The sequence below is a fragment of the Fukomys damarensis genome, unplaced genomic scaffold (genome assembly GCF_012274545.1).
Source record: "Fukomys damarensis isolate Sample0158 unplaced genomic scaffold, DMR_v1.0_HiC HiC_scaffold_3, whole genome shotgun sequence".
NCBI lineage: Eukaryota > Metazoa > Chordata > Mammalia > Rodentia > Bathyergidae > Fukomys > Fukomys damarensis.
This window is the reverse complement of record NW_022900915.1, coordinates 12314531-12340257: the sequence shown is the minus strand read 5'-3', so window position 1 is coordinate 12340257 and position 25727 is coordinate 12314531. Positions and strand designations below refer to the sequence as shown.

The window sequence follows — 25727 nt, the reverse complement described above, 5'->3', positions numbered from 1 at the left end:
ATTGCATGATAGCAACCATTCTTTCTGGCATAAGGTGGAATCTCAGCATTGTTTTCACTTGCATTTCTCCAATGACCAGTGAGGTTGAAGATTTTTTCATATGTTTATTTGCTATTTCTACTTCTTTGTCTGAGAAATGTCTGTTCATATCAGATGCCCATTTCTGGATTGGCCCCTTAAATGTGGGAGCCCAGCCATGGTCCTCTAGGAGTTTGACATTTAAAAGGAAACTTCTTCACCTCTACACTCAGGGCATTGATACAATCTGTAACATTCTAGTACTCTGCTTGTTAAACTTGTTGCTGCAATGGAAGAAACTCAAAGAGACAGCCATAGATCTGATGTTCTTTGCAAAGAGTTAGAAAATCCGGTCTTTGCATAAAAGATACAAATAGTTGCTTGGTGCTTCCTGTTGATGTGAACCTATAAAAGGAGCTGTTTCTGTGAAATAAATCAGACTTCTCTTGGTCTCCACTCAGGCTTGAGTGTTCTTTCCTTTCTCAATCCTTACTCCCCAACTCAGGCATGTTAGTGTGGTGACGGCTGGACCTCCACAAGTGGCGCCCGAACAGGGACCTGAGTATCGAGGGATCCAGTGAAGGACACCACTGGATAAAGAATAAAAGGAGATCTCAACAAAAGGAAAAAGCAGGACCTTCAAAATGAATGCAGAAGAGGAACGGTGAGTTTTCTTATAAATATTAAAAATAGGAGCAGGCAAGAGTTGCATGCTTTTTGTACATATGCTTAAAGATTTATTGTGTGTCGGTGGTGCTAGAGTAGGGCACCAGCAATTGTGTAATTGTTTAGAATTTGTAGAAATAGTTCATCCTTGGTTTCCTTTTCTTTGCTTCAGTGTCTTTCTTTTCCTGTTAATGTCTGAATTGGTAATTTGTGATCCGGATCATTTTGGAGGCAGGGAGGGAGGTCCAGGCAGACGTGCTAGTGGACTCCCCACCACAGGGGCCGGAGAGGTTCTTTGCCCCTCTGGTAGGAACTCACTCTGTTTATGGGGAGGGAGGTTGATTTTTTTCCCCTCCTCAAGACCCTCTGGTCAAGAATGTTCTTCTGGTTTTGGAAGAGGAGATTAAGGAGATTCCCTGACAGAGTCCCTGTTCTTCTTTTGGTTTGGTTTTCATAAGTCTTTGCCTTACATTGTTTTGGCCTCTTTTGCTCCAGCCTAGGAGTTGCTCAAACTTCTGCTGTGTGACAGTCAGCTGTTAGTGAAAACTAGTTTTGGTAACACTTCTTGTGCATTGCAAATGATTAAACTGCGATTATAGGGTTAACTTGTTTTTTTCTAAAAAACTCAAGGTTAATACTGTTCTATTGGCAGCCAGTCAAATTTTAAGATATAACAATCTAAAAGCAGTAAAAGGACACTTTAAACTGAAGTTTGCTATAGAAGGTTAATAGTAAATGAGATAGAAAAATATTAAGAAAGCTATAAGTAAGAGTTGTACTTTTAACATGAAAGGTTTTTGTATGTTCATCTTGTCTTTACCTAAGAATGTAGAGAATGTTTATGGAAATGATTTACTTATGTTTGCTTGTTGGTTTTAAGTCTGTTATAAAAGGTTTACCTTTAGAGTCAAGAAGAGTTTTCATTCCTTTAACCCTAATTCTATAAGAGATCTCTGTTAATTTTGATCTGCAAAAGTTTTGACTAGTAGTAACCAAAAGATTTTATAATTCAATTGGCCAAAACCATCTGAGTGCACTCTAGTTTAAATTGTCTTATATGTCTGTCTGTCTAAATGTTCAAAAGTGTTTGTCCAGTTATGTTTTTGATCAAAATGACGTCAAATGCAAGTAGATTGTTGATTTAAAAAAAAAGATAATTAAATTTAAACTTTTAAAGTTTGTGTACACTTATGTTGGTAAATAAGCAGCTGCTCAGAAAATTTATTCTGATCTTTGTTCACTAGTGGGAGCCCAAATAATTTTCAGAGCCATATAAAAAGATATGCCTTGTTAAATATGTTGTTAAAAATGTTTACATTGGTTATCATCAAAGGTCTGAATTCCAAATATGTTACTGTAATATGTTTATGATGGTTATCTTCAAAATATAATATTTTCTGAAAAAAAAAGAAAAGATCCTACTGATACAAAGCTACATTACAGGACATAAGATTTCATATAAGTATAAGTATAATAATTATTACTGCTACTTTTCTGGTATACAAAATTTATTCATGTTGTTTGACTATGCAGGTTTTCCAACATATTGTTTATGATAATAACTTTTTGATCCATGTATTCTTCCCTGTTCCCCACTATTAAAGGTGCAACTACAAAAAATGAAAAAGGGGGAATTGTGCCCCTCTTCACCCAGAAATTATTTAAATCATGCTACCTATATTTTAATTTTTTTACAAATTGATAAGCATGGCCATTCAGCAGCAGAAAGATTCTGGCATCCACAAGGTTCTCCATATACCTTGGTAAAATGGAGAGATCCCTTAACTGGTCAATGGTATGGACCCGACCCCATTTTAATATGGGGCCAAGGATATGTTTGTGTTTTCTCACAGGAACATGATGGGAGCTCAATGGTTACCAGAGAGATTGGTTCATCATGTGGATCATCCTCACAAATCTACATCCAGTATCATGGGACAGTAACCTCCACAATCATTAGCTTTATGAGAAGAAGAAACAAAAATAAGCAGTACTACTATTTTATGGAAGAGGTGTTATGTTACTATACCTCAAGAAAGATCGTTTAATGACACATCTCAAAAGTTTTTGGACTAATCACTTGGACTTAAGCTTGTCTGCAGGACTTTACTGTGGTGGACAAATTCAGGTTTTTCTCAAACATGTGGAAACTTGTTGCTGTATCAGGAGAAATATGTTTATGGTCAGATGTCAAAGTTACTAGCTTTAGTTTCAATGTTTTTAACACAGGGACCTTTAATATGTGAAATACCATAAATACTGTGTTATCTCAAGTCAAAGAACAAAAGAAAAAGATAATGTCTTGTGTTAATGCTCCTTATATGTTATTTGTAAGAAATATAGAGATTGCTTATGAAACTGATAATGAATATAACAACAGCTATTTTTATTTGTAAGTTGACCAATTCTATATTCTCAAAAATGATGACTTCTTTTCATTCTGTGATGGTTTTGAGACAACCTCTCTTCATAATGATGCTTGTAAAAATTACATGTCAAGCCTCCACAACCTACGATCTAACCCCTGCAGAGGCTGGTAGTCAAAGATGGGTAAGAGAAGTGTAGAGAAATATCCAACCTAAGACAGAGCATGAGTATCAAAATTCTCATGGCTTGATGACGGGTAAGGGATTTGTCTGGACATTTCTCACCTAAGACAGGCACAGTCTGTTTGCTGAGCTGGGAAAGTCCCTGCTCTAAATATAATAAAAAGGGGGATATGTGGGAGCCCAGCCATGGTCCTCTAGGAGTTTGACATTTAAAAGGAAACTTCTTCACCTCTACACTCAGGGCATTGATACAATCTGTAACATTCTAGGACTCTGCTTGTTAAACTTGTTGCTGCAATGGAAGAAACTCAAAGAGACAGCCATAGATCTGATGTTCTTTGCAAAGAGTTAAAAATCCGGTCTTTGCATAAAAGATACAAATAGTTGCTTGGTGCTTCCTGTTGATGTGAACCTATAAAAGGAGCTGTTTCTGTGAAATAAATCAGACTTCTCTTGGTCTCCACTCAGGCTTGAGTGTTCTTTCCTTTCTCAATCCTCACTCCCCAACTCAGGCACGTTAGTGTGGTGACGGCTGGACCGCCACACTTAAATTTGAGAGGTCTGATATTTTAAGTGCTTTATATATTCTAGATAGTAGACCTTAGTCTTAGGAACAGCTGGTGAAAATTCTTTCCCATACTGTGGATTGTCTCTTTACTCTGTTGGTGGTTTCTCTTCCCGCACAGAATATTTTTAATAAGAGATCCCATTTGTTGACTGTTTGTGCTAGTTCACAAGCAACTGAGATTTTGTTCATAAAATCTTTTCCTACACCAGTGTCTTCAAGAGGTCTACCTAACCTTACTTCCAGCCACTTTAGTGATTCTGTTTTAATATTTAGATCTTTAATCCATTTTGACTTAGTTTAGTGCGTGGTGAGCTATATAGGTCTAGTTTTAATTTCTGGAAAGTTGAAACCCAGTTTTTCCAGCACCATTTATTAAAGAGGCTATCTTCCTTCCAGTGACAGTATTTGGCTCCTTTGTTAAGATGAGGTGGCTGTGTGTGTCTGAACTTGTTTCTGCATCTTCTAATCTGTTCCACTGGTCCACATATCTGCTTCTATGCCAGTACCACGCTGTTTCTATCACTTTAGCTTTGTAGAATAGTTTCAAGTTGGGAATTGTGATACCCCCTTGCCTCTCTTTATTGCCTAAAATTGCTTTTCCTATTCTAGGTCTCTTCTTCCAAATGAATTTTGGATTTTTTTCGCAAGGTCTATAAAGTATGCTGCTGGGATTTCAACTGAGATTGCACTGAATCTATATAGCAGTTTGGGAAGTATGGCCATTTTCACTATTTTTATTTTTCCAACCCAGGACCAACGAATGTCTTTCCATTTTCTGATATCCTCTTCAATCTCTATTTTCAGAGTCCTATAGTTTTCAGATTATTGCTCTTTCATTTATTTTGTTAGATTGATTCCTATGTATTTCAATTTTTTGGATGCTACTATGAAAGGAATTAATTTCCCCAATTCTCTCTCAGTGAGCCTGTTTTCCTTGTACAAAAAAGCCATTGATTTTCGTGTGTTGATGTTGTATTCACCTACTTTGCTAAATTTGGCTATCAACTCTAGAAGACTTTTGGTGGCGTTCTTGGAGTCTTCTATATAGAGCATCATGTCCTCTGCAAATAATGACAATTTGATTTCTTCCTTGTCTTTATTCCTTTTCTTTCTCTTGTCTAATTTTTGTGGCTAATGTTTCCAAAACTATATTGAACAGAAGTAGTGATAGGGGATGTCCTTGTCTTTTTCCTGATTTTTAGCATGAAGGATTTCAGTTTTTGACCATTTACTATGATATTGGCTGTTGGATTTTTTTATAGATGGCTTTTATCAGATTGAGGTAGAGACCATCTATTCCAGTTTTCTCTAGGGTTTCATCATGAATCATGTTAGATTTTTTCAAATGCTTTTTCTGCATCTATTGAGATGATCATATGATTTTTGTCCTCGGCTGTATTCATATAATGTATTACATTTAATGATTTGCATAGGTTGAAACTTCCCTGCATCCCTGGGATGAATCCCACTTGGTCAGGGTGTATGATCTTCTTGATGATCTTCTGCATTCTACTTGCCAATATGTTATTAAAAATTTTTGCATCTAGGTTCATTAGTGAGATTGGCCAATAGTTCTCTTTTTCAGTTGGGTCTTTCTCTGCTTTGAGGATCAAGGTGATACTTACTTCCAAAAATGAAATTGGGAGCACTGCTTCCTTTTCAATTTCAATGAAGAGTTTAAGCAGTAGTGGCAGTAGTTCCTCTCTGAACGTCTTGTAGAATTCAGCAGTGAAGCCATCAGGACCCAGGCTTTTCTTAGCTGATGTTTTTAATTACTTTTTCAATTTCAGTGATTGATATTGGGTTGTTTAGGATTTTCAGGTCATCTTTGTTCAACTTTGGTAATCCATATTAATCTAAGAATCTGTCCATTTCTTCTGCATTTTCCATCTTATTGGCATAAAGGTTCTCAAAGTAAATATTGATGATCCTCTGGATTTCTGCTGGGTCTACATAATTTCACTCTTTTCATCCCTAATTGCATGAATTGGGGCCTTTGCTTTCCTTTGTTTGATAAAGTTGGCTAAGGGTTTGTTAATTTTGTTTTTTCTTTCAAAGAACAAACTCTTGGCTTCATTTATTCTTTGTATCATTCTCTTAGTCTCCATGGCACTGATTTCTGTTCTAATCTTTAGTTTCCTTCCTTTTACAATTTTTGGGTTTGTTTTGCTCTTTTTCTATAAGTTTTAGGTTCAACATCAGGCTGTTTAATAGCACTCACTCTTTTTTCCTAATATGCATGTTCACTGCTATGAATTTCCCTAGTAAGACTGCTTTCATTCCGTCCCATAGATTCTGATATGTAGTATTGACAATGGCATTTAATTGTAGGAACTGTCTGATTTCTTCTTTATTTCCTCTCTGACCCATTGCTTATTCAGAAGTGTGTTGTTCAATTTCCATGTGTTTATGAAATTCTGTTGGTTTATTTTTTTATTGATCTCTCATTTCATCACAGTATGGTCTGATAGTATACAGGGGATAATTGCACTTCCTTTGAACTTTTAAACATGTTCTATGAGTAAGTATGTGGTCTATTTTGGAAAATGACCCACATGGAGCTGAAAAGAATGTGTATTCTGCTTTTGTGTGGTGAAACATTCTGTAAGTTCATTTATTCAAAAATTTGATTGAGTTCTTTATTTTATTGTCTAGCTGATATTTTTGTGACAGTGGGGTATTGAGGTGTCCCACTCTATTGTGTTAGTGCTTATTTGATTTTTCATGTCCATTAGTATTTCTTTTATATAGAAGGCAGCAATAGTGTTTGGTGCATATATTTTTATAATTCTCATTTTTTCCTATTGGATTGTTCCCTTTTAAAAGGATGTAGTGCCCCCCCTCTGTCTTTGTACCAGGGATCGAACTCAGGACCTTGTGCTTGCTAGGCAGGTGGTGGAACCACTGAGCTAAATCCCTGGCCCCTTCTTTGTCTCTCTTAATCAGTGTTGGCTTGAAATCCTCTTTGATCTGCAAAGAGGATAGATACTTCTGCTTTTTTTCTGCTTCCTATCACAAGGAGTATTGTTTTCTACCCTTTAACTTTCAGTCCATGAGTTGCTTTTGGAGCGAAGTGTGTTTCTTCTATGTAGCATATTGTTGGATCTTACTTCTTGACCCATTCTGCCAGTCTATTTCTTTTGATTGGTGAACTGAGACCATTTACATTGATGGTTATAACTGATATGTATTGACTTATCCCTGTCATGACTTTTTCTTTTTGTTGGATACTCCCCCTTTGCATTTAATTTCTTCTCATGCCTGATGGATTCATTCTGCTGGGCTTACTAGGGTTGTGATCCTCATTGTCTTTTCCTAGAAAGCTGGTTAAAATTTTTGGAGTGCTGTTTTGGTATTCATGAAGTTCCTAGGTGCTCTTTGTCATAAAAGTATCTTATTTCTCCATTAATTTTTGAAAGATAGTTTTGCAGGGTACATTAATCTGGTTGGAGGCTATTTTCTTTTAGGGCTTAAAATACATCACTCCAAGCTCTTCTTGCCTTGAGGGTTTGTGATGAGAAGTCTGTTCTAATTCTAATGGGCTTTCCTTTGTATGTAATTTGTTTCTTTTCTCTAACTTCTTGTAGAATTTTGTTCTTTTGTTGGGTTTCTGGAATCTTAACTATTACATGCCTATGTGTAGATTTTTTTTAATCACTGCTTGTTGGAGTCCCATAAGCTTCACTTATCTGTATGTCAAGTTGTTTTCCCCTATTTCAGAAGTTTTCTGCCATTATGTCTATGAACAGTTTTTTATGTCATCTGCATTCTCTCATATTTACTCTTTGACTTTGATCTTCTCTGGATTATCTAGCAGCTGCTGGATTGTTGTTTTGTGGTCCCATAGTATTTTCAAGAAATTTTTCTTTTCCTGGTCATTAATTGCAATCCTATCTTCTGTATCTAAATTCTGTTTTTGCACTGGCTCCTTCTGCTGTGTAAACTTTCAATGGAGTCTTTAATCTCCTGGAAATATGATTGTGTTTTATGGATTACATTTGTTTCCTCTGTTGGGATTCCATCATGTTCCTCAGCTCCTGTATTTTTTTTTCCTGTGTCCACTCTGAATTTATTAATCATGTCTTGCACTATGAGCACAATCTCCGCTATTATCTGAGAAATTATTTCTTGCTTTTTACTGGGGATCAAACTCAGCTCCTTGCACTTGCATGGCAGGTACTGGTGAGAAATTATTTCTGAATTCATTTGTTCCAGATTCTCTTTTGTTGCAAGTTCAGGGAATCCAGGTTGTTGAGTATCAGATTGTTCCATCTTGTTTCCCTTTGGGGTTTCCTTAGGTGATCTGGAAGTCTGGTTTGTTTCTGTGTCTTCTCATTTCCATAGATGCAGCTTGCTGTGCCTTTGTTGAAGGAAATTTTTGCTCACCCAGTGATTTTCAATCTTCAGCAAGCTTCCAAGAGGACTTTTCTCTACTGCTCACCAGTATACCAATTCCTGGGTTCAGTATGGTGGCCTTCTGGATCTCTGAGCTCAAATGTTATCTGTGCAGGCTTCTGGCTGTGACCTGAGCACATGTGGGATGGTATCTATGTGTGCCTCTTCCTTGGGCCACTATGGACCTGTTGGCTGAGAGGGCATTTGGCTGGGGGTTGTGCTCCCCAGTTCCTTTTGTCTGAGCAAGCCTCTGGCTAGGGTCTCTGCCAGAAAAATTATAGGGGCAAGCCTCTGACTGAAGCTTGTGCACCTGTGTAGCTCTTTTCCAGGTGGGCCCTTGGCTAGAGGTTGTGCCTAAGCCTCTGGGGTGATGGCAGACCCCTGGCTGGGATCTGTCTGGACTTACACCGCTGTTCCCCCAGGATTTGCATGCACTCACCAATGCTATGGTACAGGCCTCTGAGTGAAGCTTGTGCTCTTGTGGAGCTTTTTCCTGGGTGGGGCTTTGGCTGGCCAGGTGTGCCAGAGCCTCTGGGATTGGGGTGGATCCCTGGCTGGGATCTTCCTGCAGCTGCACTGGTCTGGACCACCTATAGTATTGTGTTTTACTTTTAAAAGACTCATTTGGAAATAGACATTCAAAGTTGATATGGCACCTATAAGCAAGAGGTTTTTTTTTTTTTAAATTGAGTTCATTGGTACATTTTAGGGATACAGTACCATTACATTCATTGTTGGGATCTTGTACCTCTACACGACAGGTCTCAGTTCGCATTTTTTCCCCTTGTCCCTGCATATTTTAAGGAGCAAAAAGCTTTTGAATTAGTGAATTGCCTCTAAACATTGTATATTTTTTCTTAGAGCATCAAAAAAGCATCACAGGTCAGCCAACATCCAATGACACTGCCCTGCTGTTGGAACCAATTTGAAACCCTTTCTGTAGTCTTTGTACACCTAACTGATCTGTACCTCTTGTCACCACATCACACAGTGCTCTCTTCCTCTGCCACTGAACTGCAGCCATCCCCAGCTTTCTTTCAGGCCTCGGATGTCCCTTGCTCTTGTCCCTCTGGCCTTCATGTGTGCTCCTCCTTCTGGCTTGGTTGATTGTCATGTATCATGCACATCTGGCTCCTTCTGACCTACAGGTCTCAACCTCACCTCCTCCAGCCCCCAGTCAGGAAGTTTTCAAGCAAACAAAATCTCTCCCTTTATAACTCTTAATTCAGAACCTTTCTTTAAATTTTATTTATTACTATTTTATTTATGCTAATTTTCTGCCACCTTCCTGGAATTGATGTGAGCAGAGACACTTCTCCATAGACCTCTGTTAAACCTGTGTGCCTAGCACTTAGAATGCAGTTAGGAAATATTCAAATTTGTGGAACAAAGAAACAAAAGAAGATCCCCTCTCCTAATTTAAGCTCACGGCTTCCTCCAAAGCAGGCCTTTTTCTTCTTTGTCCCCAATGCCCAAAGGCTCAAGGTGCTACCATTGAATCTTAGAAAACCATTACCAAAGCATTTGTGCCATTTAGACAGCACTAGTTTTCCGAAGCCACTTATAGTCCTAAATTGGTTGGCAGTTCAGTTATACCCAAACCTTTGTCTAGTAAATAAAGGCAGGTGGTTCAGTGCTCCATTTGCCTAAATGACTGAATTGCCCTTCCAGGTGATTGGCCCTGCCATTGTTTTGACATGGAAACTTTTTATCAATTCTGACATTGGCACTGCTCACTGCATCAAACCAAGTGTCCTTGCTGCCAACTTGAATAGCTAAACATTATATTTTAGTCCAATTCAATTGGAAATCTAAAAAGCTATGCCTTGAGAAAAGGTATATTTAACCTCGCGTGTATGGCAGACTATTGTTAAAACTCTTTCATGAGCAACTGTAAGCCAGGAAGCTTAGTCACTTCTAGTCAGCTAGTAGATACATCATTTCTTCAGTTCATGCAGACTTTGTTATGATCTTTTTAGTTGTAAGTTTCAAAAATAAATGGTTCAAGAAAAAATAAAATGTATGGGGTCACTTAACTGAAAACTCCAGGAGTAAATCTGTTCCTGAATTTAGAATTTCAGATGATGTCATTCTTAGCTCTGCTCATTCACAAGCTTTATTCACAGGCTCTTCACAGTGACAACAGTGCTGGTTGTAGCCCCAGGTCAACATGCTAGCACTTAGAAGCCTCAGCATACATTTCTATGCCTCATATTGGCTCTTTAAAGGTCAATTACTGTTCCTAGAGGAACACATAAGCGCAAGCAACTCCACTTGAGGCTATGCTTAAAGAATAAGGAAAGGAGGAGGAGGAAAGATGAACGAAAGCAACAGACTTCTGTTGTACACCTCAAGTCACTCAGAAATATTCTAGCAATGTTGCAAGCAACTGCCAAGTTTCCAGACAACAAAGTTTTGAGGCAGCCAGGCCAATGGTTTTAAGATACTTCAGCCACTCATTTAGACAGACTTATCCCCTCGTAGATACTGATAATTCTGGGAAATATCAAACCTTGCTTCCCCTTTGCAGTTCTGCTGCTGTAGTGCAGAAAGGAGAAAGCAGCACAGACAAAAACACTCACTGCTTGTGGAGTTCCTTCCGAATCAAAAAGCAAGGAAAGAGTTAAGCCATGGATGCTTTCCCCAGACTCAGCAGCCAAATCTGATGGAGTAAGGAAGAGGAAAGTGCACTGTAGTGGAGATCACTCCTTGTAACACATACCAGGGTACAGAATGCTCCCAGGGGGTGCAGTGCACTACTGTGAGGCAGTATCGTGGACTGTTATTTCCACCAGTGGAATTGGGATAAAGGAAATCTGTTATTTGAGATTTGGTCATCCATGCCTACTCTCACTGACTGGAAGTCAATAAGGTGACTTTTCTCTAAATCAGCCAACCAAATGCACTAGCAATCAAGACAAATAAATTTCTTTCTGGGGAACTTGCAAGGCCTGCAATGTGATAACTTTGTATTATTTACTATCTCTAAGATTAAGAAGAGGGTTACTGGATTCTGGATGGGTATAGGTGCATGCTCTTGGAATGAAGACACATTGTGCGCTTCTCACCAGAAACGAACAGCCTTCATAATGGAACACAGGTTTAGTGGCTTTTTCATAAAGTAACAGAAATGGTCCCAATCATCATGAAGTGGAACAGATTCTGTTCAAATTAATGCTTCTTACTTAGTGCTTTTGTAAATTGTAAAAATAGACTTTGATGTAAGTGCAAAAAAAAAAAGAGGATAATAAGAAAATGACAGTGGCACTGGTTTCTTTTCTCTTTTAAGGTTCTCCTCCCACAAGCCAGCCATTTTCTCAGGGGAAAGGTAGTACTTGCCTATACACTTTCAAAGCATTCTTTTTCTCTATGAATTGCCTTATAAATAATGATGAAGCCTCAGCTACTTAGACTTTTGTTGCAGCCAGCTGCTTTTATTTATGAACGACATGGGTAGCCAATCATTGTCTGCATGCTAGCACAGTATTACTCTGAAAGAGGAAGCATCAGGTTACTGGGAAAACCTGGGAGCAGCCAGTAATACACTGTGCTGCCACCACCACCATTTCAGAGCAAAGATTTATTCAGCCCACTGGAATTTGCATATATTTTCTCGCTGCTATCATAAAGAGACATGGCACTCTGCAACTTCTGGTCTCCAGCTATTTGGAGCTTTTCCTATTTGCATGCTACCTTCGTGCAGTTTTAAAGAAACACTGTAAAAGGCCAGGGATTTAGCTCAGTGGTTCCATCCCCTGCCTTGCAAGCATAAGGACCCGAGTTCGATCCCTGGTACAAAAAAAAGAAAAAGAAAAAAGAAAGAAACACTGTAAAGATTTTACAAAAGTTATCAACTACATCATCATTTAGAACACCTAATAGCATCCTCACCAGTTATACTCCATTGAGTGATGAAAAGCAGACTGAAAAAATGTCAAGAATAGTTTGTACCTAAGCAATGAAATTTGATAAATTGACATTTGTGGCAACTCCAAGACAAGACAAAAAAAAATGAAAGTTTCCAAGTATGTTCATCTCAGTCTCCCATCTGAGTTAATGAAGGGGGAGTGTTCTAATTGATTGGCGGTCATAAGAATACTTAGCTCTGCTGAAAAAGTTCTCAACTTAAACTGTTTTTAACATAACATACCCAGGTAGATCCAGCCCTTTATTATGATTTCTAAAGGCTATAATTATGTTGTTACAGGATTTTTATTTTCCATTTCTATATTCTCTGTTCTCATTATCATGGTCTATGAAGACAGAAGCTTAGCTTTTAACATTATAAAAGCCACTAATATCATGCTAGGTCCAATAATATGGTATGAGAGAAGATCAGGGCCCTTTGGCAATAAGCTCTAGCCAGGCTGACAGTAGTGTCTTCATTCCTTTGGAAGATCTCAAAAAAATATACGGCAGAATTTGTTATAGTCTGGATGTGGGCTGTCCCTTAAAGACACACAGGTTAAGTATTTGGTCTCCAGATTGGTCTACTAAAAGGGGGCAGAAGGTGGAGTCTAGAGGGAGACCTTCAAGCCATTAGGGACATGGCTTCAAAGGGACCTATAGGAGCCCTGTCTCTTCTCCCTCTATCTTTTCCATTTATCAGCCATGAGGCGAGTGGCTTTGTTTTTCCACATGTTCCTGCTGCAATGTGCTTTATGACAAACCTAAAGCAAATAGGACCAATTGACTCCAGATTGAACCCTTCAAAATGGTTAGTCAAAATAAACCTTTATTCTTTATAAATTAATTATATAAAGTATTTTTGTGACAGCAAGAGACAGCTAACTAACAGTTTGCAGTGGCTTTCAGGACCCAATCATTTGTTCAGTACCTACCAGTTTTTATATACTAAATATTCTGTGAGGCAGGCAGTGTTTACCAATTATTTTTCGTGTGCCCGACACATTACTAGGTGCTACAGCAACAGCATCTACTTGGTCATCAGCAGTCAGATACCTTGGCACTCATCTCAGCATATTTGCCAGGGAAACTTCCAGTTCTTTCTTCAGTCCTTATCACAGCTCCATTTTTACTTTTAAGTCTTTTCTCAGAAATCTTATATTAGTTTGATGGGGCTGCTACAGAAGAATACTGAAAACTGTGGTGCTTAAACAACAGCAATGTACACTTATAGTTTAGAAGTTTTGAGGTCCAAGATCAAGGTGTCAGCAGAGTGGATTCCTTCTGAGGGCTGTATGAGACATCTGATGCAAGACTGTCTTCTAGTTTCTAGTGTTTTGCATCAGAATTCACTGCCCTAAAGAATCGTCATCCAGATCTGTTTTCTGTCCACACATTCTTCCTGTGTGCATGTCTGCGTCCAAATTTCTCCTTTTCATAAGGACATTAGTTATATTTATTAAAACCCACCTTAATAACCCAATATTAACTTTATCCTCAAGAGAGGTCACAATCTAAAGTACTGAGAATTATGACCCTAACATTTCTAAACCATAACTGCTCTGGATGTTCCCATCCCAATAAGACATGTGAAATAATGATATTTATATGAGAAGCACGCTCCTCTGGGATATTTTAACAAAGTCCATTTTCATTCACTTGCACTCTATCTTTACCCTCTCTCTTATCAAAAATTTTGCATAAGTAATGTTTTCAAACACAGTGAAACTGCATCTCATAGGCATTGTGATAATGAGTACAGCCTCAGCTATTAGAAACTCTGGTGCTGATGAGCTAAGCCTTGGGTTACAAGTAATTCTTAGAAGCGGCAGCAATTTCCATTCTATTTCAGGACTCAGAACCAATTCGCCAATATATCACATTAGCTCTACTTTCAAACTGTATCCTCGGCTTCTCCACATCTCATCCCCTCTTCTGCTGCTCACTGGTCCAGCTTTCACTACCTCTTTTGTGGACCTTTGCAACAGCTTCCTGACTGTTCATCCTTCCACAGCATCCTTGGATACCATCAGGCTATTTTAGTAACAACACCCAAACTCTCGTATGATACAAATCACACTATATCACTCCTCTACTAAACACCCTTCCCAGACTTTCTTCATCTTATTAAGAGAAAAATTAAGAAATTGAAGAATCTTCAAGATATTGCACAATCTGTCTGCCCACCTCTTCCCTAATTTCTTTTCTGTCTCTGCCCCCTCCCCCTCTCTCCCCCTCCCTCTTTTCTTCTCTCCCTCTCTCCTTCTTGCTTATTCTGTCCTAGCAATTTCTTAAATGTGCCAGGCTCATAATGTTTGTTGAATCAATAAACCAAAATGAAAGAACAGAATTCAAGTGACTGGCAGTCTTTTTGTATTAATTATCTGTAAGTGTATTCTGATATTATTTTTTAAAAATAATTTTTAAAAAATTTTTTTAATATTTGAAAACACTTCTGTTTCAGCCTCATTTCCTAAATCCAAATCCTAGCTCTAACATTTACGTCTGTATGATGGTGGGCACATTACTCACTGTCTTTGTGCCTTGAATTCCTCATATACAATTGACTTACAGAATTTTTATAAAGTATTACCTGAATTAATATACTTACAGCATAGCATCTGATTGCCACATAAGTGTTAGCTATCATTATCGTAATTATTTTTGCTATGAGAGGTCTCCACTTGGATCAACTCAACATTAAATGACTTTATTTTGTGCTCTGTTACCAACAGTGATCAAAACTCTTCTCAACCTTTCTTATCATTCCCAGGGCTAAAAGCTTTCATGGCTCTTCTGGTTTGGTATGTAAGAAAAGCTGCAGTCTGTTCCTGTAACTGCCTCCTTTCTGAGGGCTAACATGAGTCCATGAGGCGTTATGGGTGGGGTGAAATACAAGCTCTTACCTCATCAAGAGGTATGATTCTCTGAATAAGTCTCCTAGTGTGATTTCTCTGAGCAAAATCTCCTCACTCTGGCTGGTTGCTGGTCTTCTTTATCTGGAAGTCAGATTCCTCTCTGTAAGAAGAATTCAAGCTCTCTCGGGAAACACTTTGTGATTATCCCTCTGGTAGCTCAACTGGTTACCCCTCTTGGTGAAAGGGACAGAGATGGAATTGAAGGCTGCTTTTTGAGATCTTGTCAATCCAATATATTCTTCTACTTTAGTGAAATACGAGCTGGTACCTCTTTACCCCTTACTCCTTTATACACACATTACTCTCTGTATGATTCTACCATCTCTTTACCACACTTTTTTTTTAGCCCAATGTCAAGGAAGCATCTACTACAATTTTAACCCATACTCTTGGAGCCTCAGGATAACCCAGCTTCTGGCAACACTCAGACTAAAGATAATAGTCCACAAATAATTAAAGAAGAGAATATTTTAGGCACCCTCAATCTTTCAGGAGAGCAGAGGGATATGCCTCATATTTTTACCTTCAGGAGGAGTGGAGATGGTAGATATAACTACTTTTCTGTCAGTTTTGCATTCTTTCTGTGGTAGGCAGAAAAATGATCTTCTTAAAGATGTTTGTGTCATATCCATGGAAACTTTGCACATATTATATAGCAAGGAGGAATTAAGATTGCAGATAAAATTAAGGGTGTTAATCATCTATAGAAAACTTACATGTGCTCCAAATATAATCCTTTGTGTACCTCGCTATGCCCCTTGAGGTGATAGTCCTGGTGCTGCAGGCATGGGTGCTATCCATAGCAGGATGGGAAGGCAGCAACACTCAACAACAGTCCCCTGAATAAACGTTGTGGAGACTTTACTAAATTTATTCTTAACAGAGAGCCTCCTTCATCAACTCTAGAACTCTCCAACTAATGTCATCATGCTATACTGGTAGTAAATTAGGATGAATCTCATGCTTAATGACTGAGACTTGTAGATCATAAATGCTATGAAACACTCCTATAGAGATGTGCTTAGCCAGTCCTTGAGCTCCTTTTTGCTGCTGCTCATCAGGCCTAGCTGAAGACAAATGCCTGATCTATTATTCCAGAATGAGAAACTGACTCAAATACCCATGCCCTGAAACCCTACACTTTCCTACTGCTGGGTACCCAGATCAATAAAGTCAAGCAATACAAGTCTTTTCGTGTCAACCTGACGTGGAAAGGGAGATACCTGAGGGACTCAATGCTCTGTCCCACTGGAGACAGCTTATTTATCTAAAATGGATCGACTAGAGGAGCTTTGGCACGTGCATTATTTGAGTCATTCTTAGATTGTATGCAGGACACTGTGCCAGGTTTTCTGAATAATTCCATTTCCCCAGGCTGTGTTTACACTGATTCTGCAAAAAGGAACACAATATGGACAGAGGAAATTAGTGTGTAGAGGGATCTTTCTGTGGTCTCCTTATCCAAGGCTTGGAATATGATCTCTTTGGTCCTAGCAATGCTTCACAAAACCAGCCTGAGGGATCTTTAAAATTCAAACATGGTCACATTCTGCCCACGTTCTCTTTATATTTCTATTAGGACCAAGAAAATATTTTGAACATTGTCTATAAAGCTCTACATTATCTTCCCTTGCCTATGGCTATCCATACTTACTAGGCTCCTGAGGAAGATACATCAGACATTACGTAAATTGCTTCTTGAAGAGTGTCTGCCCACAGCGAGTGTATCATTACCTCTCTGGTTCACTTTGAGTCACTTCTCTTCTTCTTTTAAGGCACTAGCACCTCTGGACTTCTCTATGGACTCCCTGTGCTCCCCAGACCCTGTCTGTAGGGAACAATCTCCCCCATCCTCCCAAAAACTATTTTCCTAGGTAATTCCCACCCATCCTAAAGACTTGCACTCAGACCTCACTTCCTCCAGGAAGTCTTCTCTTGATCTGCAGAATGCACTGCCTTTTGATAACCATAGTATTTTATGCAGATATAATTCATATAACATTCAGTGTACTCATTTAAAGGATGTGAATTAATCATTTTAGTACATTACAGAAATTTGCAACTATTCACACATCCAATTTTAAAATATTTTCATCACCACACTAGGAAACCCCACACTCATCAAGGTTCATTCCTCATTTCCTCCGGTGACTACAGCTCGTGACAACCACGAATCTGCTTTCTGTCTGTAAAGATTTGCCTGTCCTGGACATTTCTGGTGAATAACATCAAAGAGTGTGTGCTATTTTGTGTGTGGCTCCGTATCAGTTACTTTCCTGCCTCGGGGACAAAATAGCTGACATACACAACTTAAAGAGGAGAGATTTATCTTGGCTCACAATTTCATAAGGTTCAGTCCATGATGAGCTGGCTCCAAGGCACAAACATAATAGTAAAGGGCCTGACAGAGGAAAGGCGTTCACCTCATACTTACTGGTCAGAAGCAGAGAGGGAACGCAAAAGAGACAGAGGAAAATGCTGGGACAAGAATACAATCTTTCTAGACACAGCCTCAGTAACCTGCTTCCCCAGCGAGGCCCCACCTCCCTTATAGTACATTCACCTAAGAACTCCTCGGTGGATCAACCCACTGATAAATACAGCTCCCCCGTGATCTAATTATCTTCTGAGAGCCCCCCTCTGACTTTTGGGGGGGCATATTAGTTCCAAACCAGAAAACCTTTTAATTAATATAATATTCTCAAGGCTCATTCATATCAAAGCATGTATCAGTACTTCATTCTTTTTATTTCCAATAATATGCCATGATATGAATATGCTATATTTTAATCATCCACTCACCACATGATGGAAATTTGTGGGATTAGAGTTAACAGATGGTAACTATACATTCATGTGATGATTCCTTTAATGTCTGCCTTTTGGTCTAGCAAGTAGCCTTTTAAAGGCAAGAATGTACTACATCTGTTACTTGCTCACTGTTGTATCCCCATTACCAAAAATATTACTTGACATTTCTCAGACAAAGAAGCAGAAATAGCAAATGATAAACATATGAAAAATGTTCAGCATCACTGGTCATTTGAGAGATCCAAATAAAAATAATGCTGAGATTCCACCTCATCCCAGAAAGCATGGCGGCTATCATGAAATCAACCAATAAGAAATGCTGCTGGGGCTGTGGGGAAAAAAAGAACCTTTCTCCACTGCTGGTGGGAGTGTAGACTGGTGTAACCACTGTGGAAATCAGTATGGAGATACCTCAAAGAACTAGTATTGGAAGTCCCATTTGACCCAGCTATTCCTCTGCTGGGTATCTTCCCAAAAGAATTAAAAGAACCATACCGCACTAATATATGCGCACCCATGTTCATAGCAGCACAAGTGCCCATCAACTGGAGACTGGATAAAGAAGATGTGATTTTTTTTTAATGAAATGGAGTACAACTCAGCCATAAAGAATGAATAATTAGAGGTATTTATAGCTAAATGGATGAACATTGAGGTGATACTCTTAAGTGAAATAAATAGGACACACATGTGTAAATACCAAAGTCTCTCTGGTGTGAAAAATTGAAAGTGTAAATAAGGATCGATATGTATAATAGATAACGTGAAATAGGAAGAAAAGGTTCAAAGGGAAAGTTTGAGGAGAAGGGGAAAGGAAAGAGAGGAATTGAATTAATATGAGAAAAGGAAAAAGTGGAAACAAAGTCTTTGAAAATAGGGAGGGGTGGAGGGGTTGAAGGGAGGGCAGCAGAATGGGGGAAATGAGAATCAAGATTTATTATGCAAAGGTGCAAATCTCCAATGATGAATGTCGTTATATTGTATACCTAAATTGTACCAATAAAATTAATTTTAAAATATTACTCGAATGAAAGAATGAATGAATGAGTGAATGAATGAAATATAGGCGGCTAAGCAAAAAGTGAAAGCAACCAATCGGACATGACTTTTCTGCTCAGTATGAAGATCTTCCTGTCTGTTGATCCAGGGAATCTCACTAAAATTGCCTCCACATTCTAAGTTTTCCCTTTAGACATAACACAGTTGGGCACATCAGCCTAGGTGATGTTTGGACAACTTGACTCTGCTGCCATAAGAAGCCTCATCCAAGGAGAACAAGATCCTGAGGAAGAGGTCCGCACTTGTCCTGTACCAAAAATCAGCCATTGCAAGCTCATCTCTGACTCCAAGTACCAGCAAGGAAACAGACATCAGAACCATTCTTCTACCTCCTACACACGTGTTCCCCAACATCCCAGCTTTCACTTGGAAAATGTGTGAAGCCTTTTAAATAACAGTATGGCAGAGCTGCAAGCGGTGGGAGTACAAAGAAAGTACAATTTGAGTCTCAGGCTGCCAGCTTCTCAGGCATGCTCAGATTTATCTAGTTCTCATTTTTCCTCTGGGGTCAAAGGAAAATGTGGCCAACTTTGGAGTGTCACCACTGCGTGCTGTGCTGAAAGGCGTGTGAAAAGCAAAACCTTTTCCAGCAGAAAAGAAGAAACAGACTGTCCAGAACCATTCCTGCTGGGAAAAGCAGTTTGGGTGAACGACAAGTGCCTTTTGCTCAATGCAGACAGATATAAGACAAAGATGTTTCACTATGCTTTTTATTTGCTGAAGTTTCAAAACTTGGTATTTACTATACTGACCACTGTACAGAATGGTGTGTACTGCAGACTGGGATTTAGTTTTAGTGACACCTAGCCATTTTTGTGTGCTGATGATGTGACAAAGAAGGAGGAGACTTTCACAATACTGCTATGAAACATGTTATAATTAACCCCATTTTATAAATGAGGAAGCAGAGAGAGAATTAGGGACTTTGGACAAGTTTGCAATGGTGGTGGCAGAGCTGGGACTAACACATGCTCTTAATCACTGTGCTAAGCATGCATTAGAACACTGGGTCCTGTCTTCACCTATTGTATGGACTGTGAGCTACTCATCTAATCATGCTGTGCTTCCATTTTTTATTTCTAAAATGGAAGAATTAAGGCCTGTTCCGTCTTACAGGAGTATGAAGATCAGGCTGACAATAAAGCATTTCAGAGGAAAATAAAAAGTGTGGAAACTCCAGAGGTGTATAAGGAAAGGTATATAACATGATAACTATTACCCATAAAGTCTTTACTAATTAATAATTCAGACACTGTTTAGAGAAAAAATTAATATGTACATGCAAGCACATACATGATCCTTGGAAGTTAGCTTGTATGGTGAGGGTTTGCAGGAAAATTTCAGTAAAAGGTAAAATTCACAAGTGCTACATAGTTCTTGGTATGTCATTTTAGCTAATCCTGAGCATTTCATCCATCAGTTTTACTGCTCTCAGTCAGAGCAATAATTGGGCAATTGCATTTTCTGGTCCATTGAAGTTTAAGGGTACCGTCAAGCCATGACAAGAGGAGTCAAGTATCAGGTTTATTGAATATATAATTTAACTATGTGGACTGAATCCACTTAAGATCAGAAAAAGCAAACAGAATTGTCTGTGGTCTCTGGGTACAGTGAATCATTGCCTTACCTACATATCATCTTTTAACTCTAACTAAATAAAAAATAACTTCTCAAAATCTCATATACTATATATTGGAACAGAGGTTCAGCCAAATTTTCTTTTCTTTTATGAGTGTTGCTAAACATTTTTATAAGTTACTGAGCCTTATCTGATGGAAAAGAAATAAAAATATATTCATATTTTAGCAGCAGATCATCTGTCTTGCATTGTCTCCCTTTGGTTCCCCCAGCTCAGGGTTTTCCCTGGTTCATCTCCAGTTTTATATTTTACCTAAAAGACCACTTTGTATAAAATAGGTACATGTGGTAAGTCATTAATAATTAATCAAGATGAGCACTTTTCAATAAGGACAGCTGTCCTTATATCTCTACACAACTAAATCTACTCACCATCCCTCAACATTTTAAGGTAGGCTGAGAATTTTGTAAGATTCTAGTAAGCTTCCAGACCAAGATTGAGGGACTCCATGAATCTGTTACAAAAGCTTATATTACCTTAACTAATATAGGTGCCAACGCCCTACATTCTTTGAAAATGTCACGGTGGACTACAGATTACCAAAAGCAATCAGGGAAGAAAAAGTCCAAGTTATAAAATATTGTCAAAAGAAGAGTTGGATGGTGAATAACAGCCTCCCCCTAATCCTGAGGTCAGTATTAAACTGCCTTATCTATCAGCAGCTGCGACACCCACTTCACTGTCTGTGGATATGTGTAAATTAATCAGAGACATTTAGACAAGAAGCCCGACATGGCTAGTATCCTCAATTCTAGATCACTAACACTCATGCATTACTCCCAGGGCATGGCCCTGAGGCCTAAGCTACACTCAGAGGCTGCTCATGCTCAACTGACCGGCCTTTACTCAGCGCTGAGTTATGCCACGTCACACTCTCATCTCTCCCACGTTAAGAACAAGAGAACGCATTTGAAGACTGCTAACTCAGTGATTAAAAGACCAATTTGCAAATATCCACAACTGTATGTGAATCAAGCACTCATAATTGTACTTCCCTTGTGTTCTTATCACCTGAAGTAGCCTGGCTCCCTGGGAAATGAATGTCCTGTGCACACCGGTGCAGTCAAACACAGAGAGTTTACAAGTGCAGTGGAAAGCAAATAAGGACAGGTAACCCATGAAATCCACTGAAAGATGACTGATGTTGGACTTTACCGAATTATCGGAGCTGGCCCTCAGCCTTACCATGCTATCTTACCACCAGGTGAACTTGGCCTAGCAAGGAGCCTGCTTGAAACCTTTCAGTGACTTCCCATGAGAACAAAATCCCAGTATTCCTAGAAAAATTGCTAAGCTGTTTCTAATTCACCTCCATCTGTCTCACGCATTTCATCTTTGTCCTTCCTCTCCCCTTCATCTTACCTTCCAAACATCCACCTCCACCATCAGGGCAACATCAGACCTTTGTCCCTCCTGACCACAGAACAGCTCTTGACTCTGCCTACTTTTGCATGTGCAAAACTCTCTTACTTGGCCAACTCTCATTCAAGATTTTGTCTGAATTTAAATGTCCCTTTCTGAGACTGGCTTTCCTGAGCCCCACCTTGACTCCACTAAGTGCTGCATTAAACCCTGTCCCCTTCTTTTTTCCTAGCCAATGTACACTGCTGAAAATGCGACCCATTTGTCCAAGTCACACCACAACCCATAAGCAGTCAGGAAGCTCTCCATGGCTTCTTGTCCACATTTTTCCAGTGTCTAGTACAACGTCTCATACTGAACAATCCCTAGATCAATATTTTGTTTACTTATTTAATCTTCTCCTAGATAAGTCACTTCTATCCCATGTCGGCATCAGTCTTCATCATAGGTACAATTACAGACTTACATTTGTTCAGTAGGACAATCCCTTTGCAGCCTTTTCATCTCCACAAATCCATTTTGTGATTCCTTTATTATACAACCTGCCTTCTGGGTCACATCTTTTTCCCTATCTAAATTTATGCATCACTGGATATTGAAATTATTAATTCTGTCCATGTGAATACCACACCCCAACATTTAGGATGTTTAGGAGCTGAGTCCAAAGGTGTATTAATTATTCTGACTGCATGGACCAGGACTCCTAGCCAGATGTTGGAGGATGAGGGTCACTGGGGAGCAATCCTCTTGTGATTTTACATTAGCTACAGAGTGCCCAGCAAACCTGAGTGCATCACCTGTGTTCTGCACAAGATCAATCGTGGGCCAGTCACACACCACATAGTTGGGGAAAACATCATTATTCTAGTCATTATTCCAAACAGCAATTGCTGCTGCTCAGCAAGGCATGAGTGTCCTAGTGTTACCAGTTTTTTTTTCCTCCTCAAATTGCCTAATTCAAATTAGCTGTATTCACTGCAACTTAAAAGAAATCACAGAAAACAAGCTTGCACATCAGTATTTCTCAACCACAGCCATAGCCTTATTTCTGGGTCATGATCAGTTAGGAGAGGTGCTGCAGGTAATTTTTCATTCAGATTATTATGGTTAAGAACACACTCTCTGGAATCACAAAACCTAGATTCAGATCCCAACTCTACTGCTTACTGGCTAGGAAAGACTTGTACAAATGCTGTTTGAGAGGCTGCTTCCTCATTTGTAAAAAGGTAAACATTCTATAGTGCTGTGGTTAAAAATCAAATAAGCGAATCCATGTACATACCAGCACGATAGAGATGAGAATAATAATTTTTCCTACCTCTTAGGGTGATTGTGATGCTTAAGTGACAGTTTCTGAAGTTCTTGGCATGTCTGACACATACTCAACATTCAATATATGAATTTTATCATTACCCTTACCTTAAAAAGACTCGATGAGAATCCATCTTTAACGCCTCTGACAATGTCACATCTTCTCACTCCCACCTAGTATACTTCCTCAGTAGGAAGCTGTGGCGTGGGATACTGAGAGCCTTGGTACACCTGTGAGAAGAGAACACATCTGTGTCAACTCCCCCTGGCATCCTCCTAGTAGTGAATCAATCACTACCATAACTCTGTGCTCTTGGGCCCAGCTCATGTAGAGATTCCAAGCCCCTATTTACAAAGTCCTGATAACCCTTTCTTATAACTCTGAAGGCAGAGAAAGAAAAATAAGACTTGACCAGCAGAGAAATGTCACTATAAATTCTTACATATGAGCATAATAATAATTTCTCTGAGCATAGGTCAGAAAAATTACACTTTAGAATAGGAAAGAAAATTGGACATTATTAAGGTCAAACCATTAATAAGACTGATGAGGAATCTTAGGTGCATAGAACATTAATAACTTGTTCAACTTCAGATAGGCAAATGGTTACAAACAAGGCTTTCATTTAACTTTCTGGCCCACTATCCCTGTTATCTTTAGTCCCAAAGAAAGTATAATAGAAAAAAGATAGGGGAAGAGCTAGATGTGTTAGGGCACACACATAATCTCAGCACTCTCAGAGGGCGGGGCAGGAGGATGGCAAATTTGGTCCCACCTTGGGCATTTTAATGATTTAGCAAGGCTTTCTCAAGATAAAATTTTGAAAAAGGTCTAGGTATGTAGCTCACTGTGAAAGCCCCAGTATCACAAAAGAAGAGCAAGAAGAGGGTGAAGAAGAAGGGGAGGGAAGAGGAAGAAGAGGAGAGAAAAAGAAGGAAGGAAGAAAGGAGAAAGAAAGAGAGATGGGGAGGAACTAAATAGGCACTTTCTACTACACACCTCGCACACATGTACTCTTCTGTTGAAGTCACTGGTTACTGTAAACGGTGAATAATCCTAGGGCCTGATCTGGCCTGGCGTCAGGTTAATACCTTTTGGGAATGACCACTCAGTGATTACTCACAATTGAGTAATTGGTCAATAACAGGAAAATACAGCATTGAAAACATGGAACACTTGGAAAACACACAGGTCTAGCCTCAGCAGCATTAATGGTCCCAAGCAGCTCTACTCTTGACTAGTTAAACTTGGCCACTCCTTAATGCCATGGAGTTGGGAAAGGAGTATTAAATAGTTTACCATGTACTGTGATGCTTTGTGGACATAGTTCTTCTCAACCTTAGGAAACTACAGAGACTTATATTTTTCTTCATAGTGCACTTTACTTCTAGCCTTCCAGCTCTGGTGACTGATATATTTATATATCAGCAAGCATTAGAAAAAGGCCATGTCAAACTGACTTTCTCCAATTCATGCATCTTCGGTTAACATCTGCTGACGGAGCATACACACATGAAAAGAAAGTCATAAAATTCAGCTCTAATTTTGCAGGAGATTCTAAAATATATCTTTTGGGGCAATAAAGAATCTAGTCGTAATGATGTTTACGTCGGATCATAAATAGTAAAATTTAGCTTTTCTAAAGCACTCTGGAAAAGCATAATACTTTACTCTGAATTTCATTATCTCCTCCTTACGGCTTCCTATTACATCATAATAAGGTACACCAGGCAAACTTTACAAACAGCACAATCATGTCCTCCTTATTCAGTTGCAACCTAACTCAAATGTGATTTCCATTTCTTTGATTCCCTAATTAACTCAGATTTTCCCTGGATGACTCAGCTACTCCCTGGCTGAGAACAAGCTTTGAAGATAAATTAATTTTTTTCAGGCCACTGAGGTACCATTGAGTAATTTATTTTGAAGTATGATGGCAAATGAGTAACACTTGAAGATTTTGTTTCTGTCTTGCTGGCAGCCACCAACTCAGAGAGAGTAGAGAATTTCTGAGACTGATTATTTTTTGCTTGGTTTCTAAATTTTAGGTTTAAGGAAATTCAAGCTGGCAGATGGAGAAAGAGGAAAATTCCATTTCCTTTCCTGCAGGCTGATCCTACATTTGAAGTCACCATTAATGTCATCGATATTGTCATCTTTTTTTTTCGATGCTATGATGTGCATTTTCTTATTTAATCTATACGTATATTTATCCTATAGGCATATATTTTTCCCACGGCAAAAGTAAAGAAATTCCTTGCTTAGAGACATTAAGAAACTATTCAGATTGTCCGTACGGCACTAAGCCCTCCTAGACAGTACATCTCCCACCTGGCTCCTATTCGGCATAGAACACTAAATGCCAAAACTCTGACACTGAGGCAGAAGTATCACTAAGAGTACAAGGCCAGCCTGGGCCACAAGGTGAGTTCAAGTCCAGCCTGAATGACATAGTGAGACCCTGTCTCAAAAAAGCGAAAACAAAGCAAAGCAAAAAAAAAAAAAAAAAAAAACCCAAAAGCCA

The 25727-nt window shown here is 38.9% G+C and overlaps 1 long non-coding RNA gene across 2 annotated transcripts in view; it reads right to left on the bottom strand.

Moving 5' to 3' along the window:
* Positions 1 to 25727, bottom strand: part of LOC109118152 — a 411352-nt gene that overhangs the window by 324001 nt on the left and 61624 nt on the right. For both annotated transcript variants that reach the window (XR_004518080.1, XR_002025450.2), the window contains exon 2: positions 23311 to 23433. This is a non-coding gene — a long non-coding RNA (uncharacterized LOC109118152). The remainder of the gene's footprint in view (positions 1 to 23310; positions 23434 to 25727) is intronic.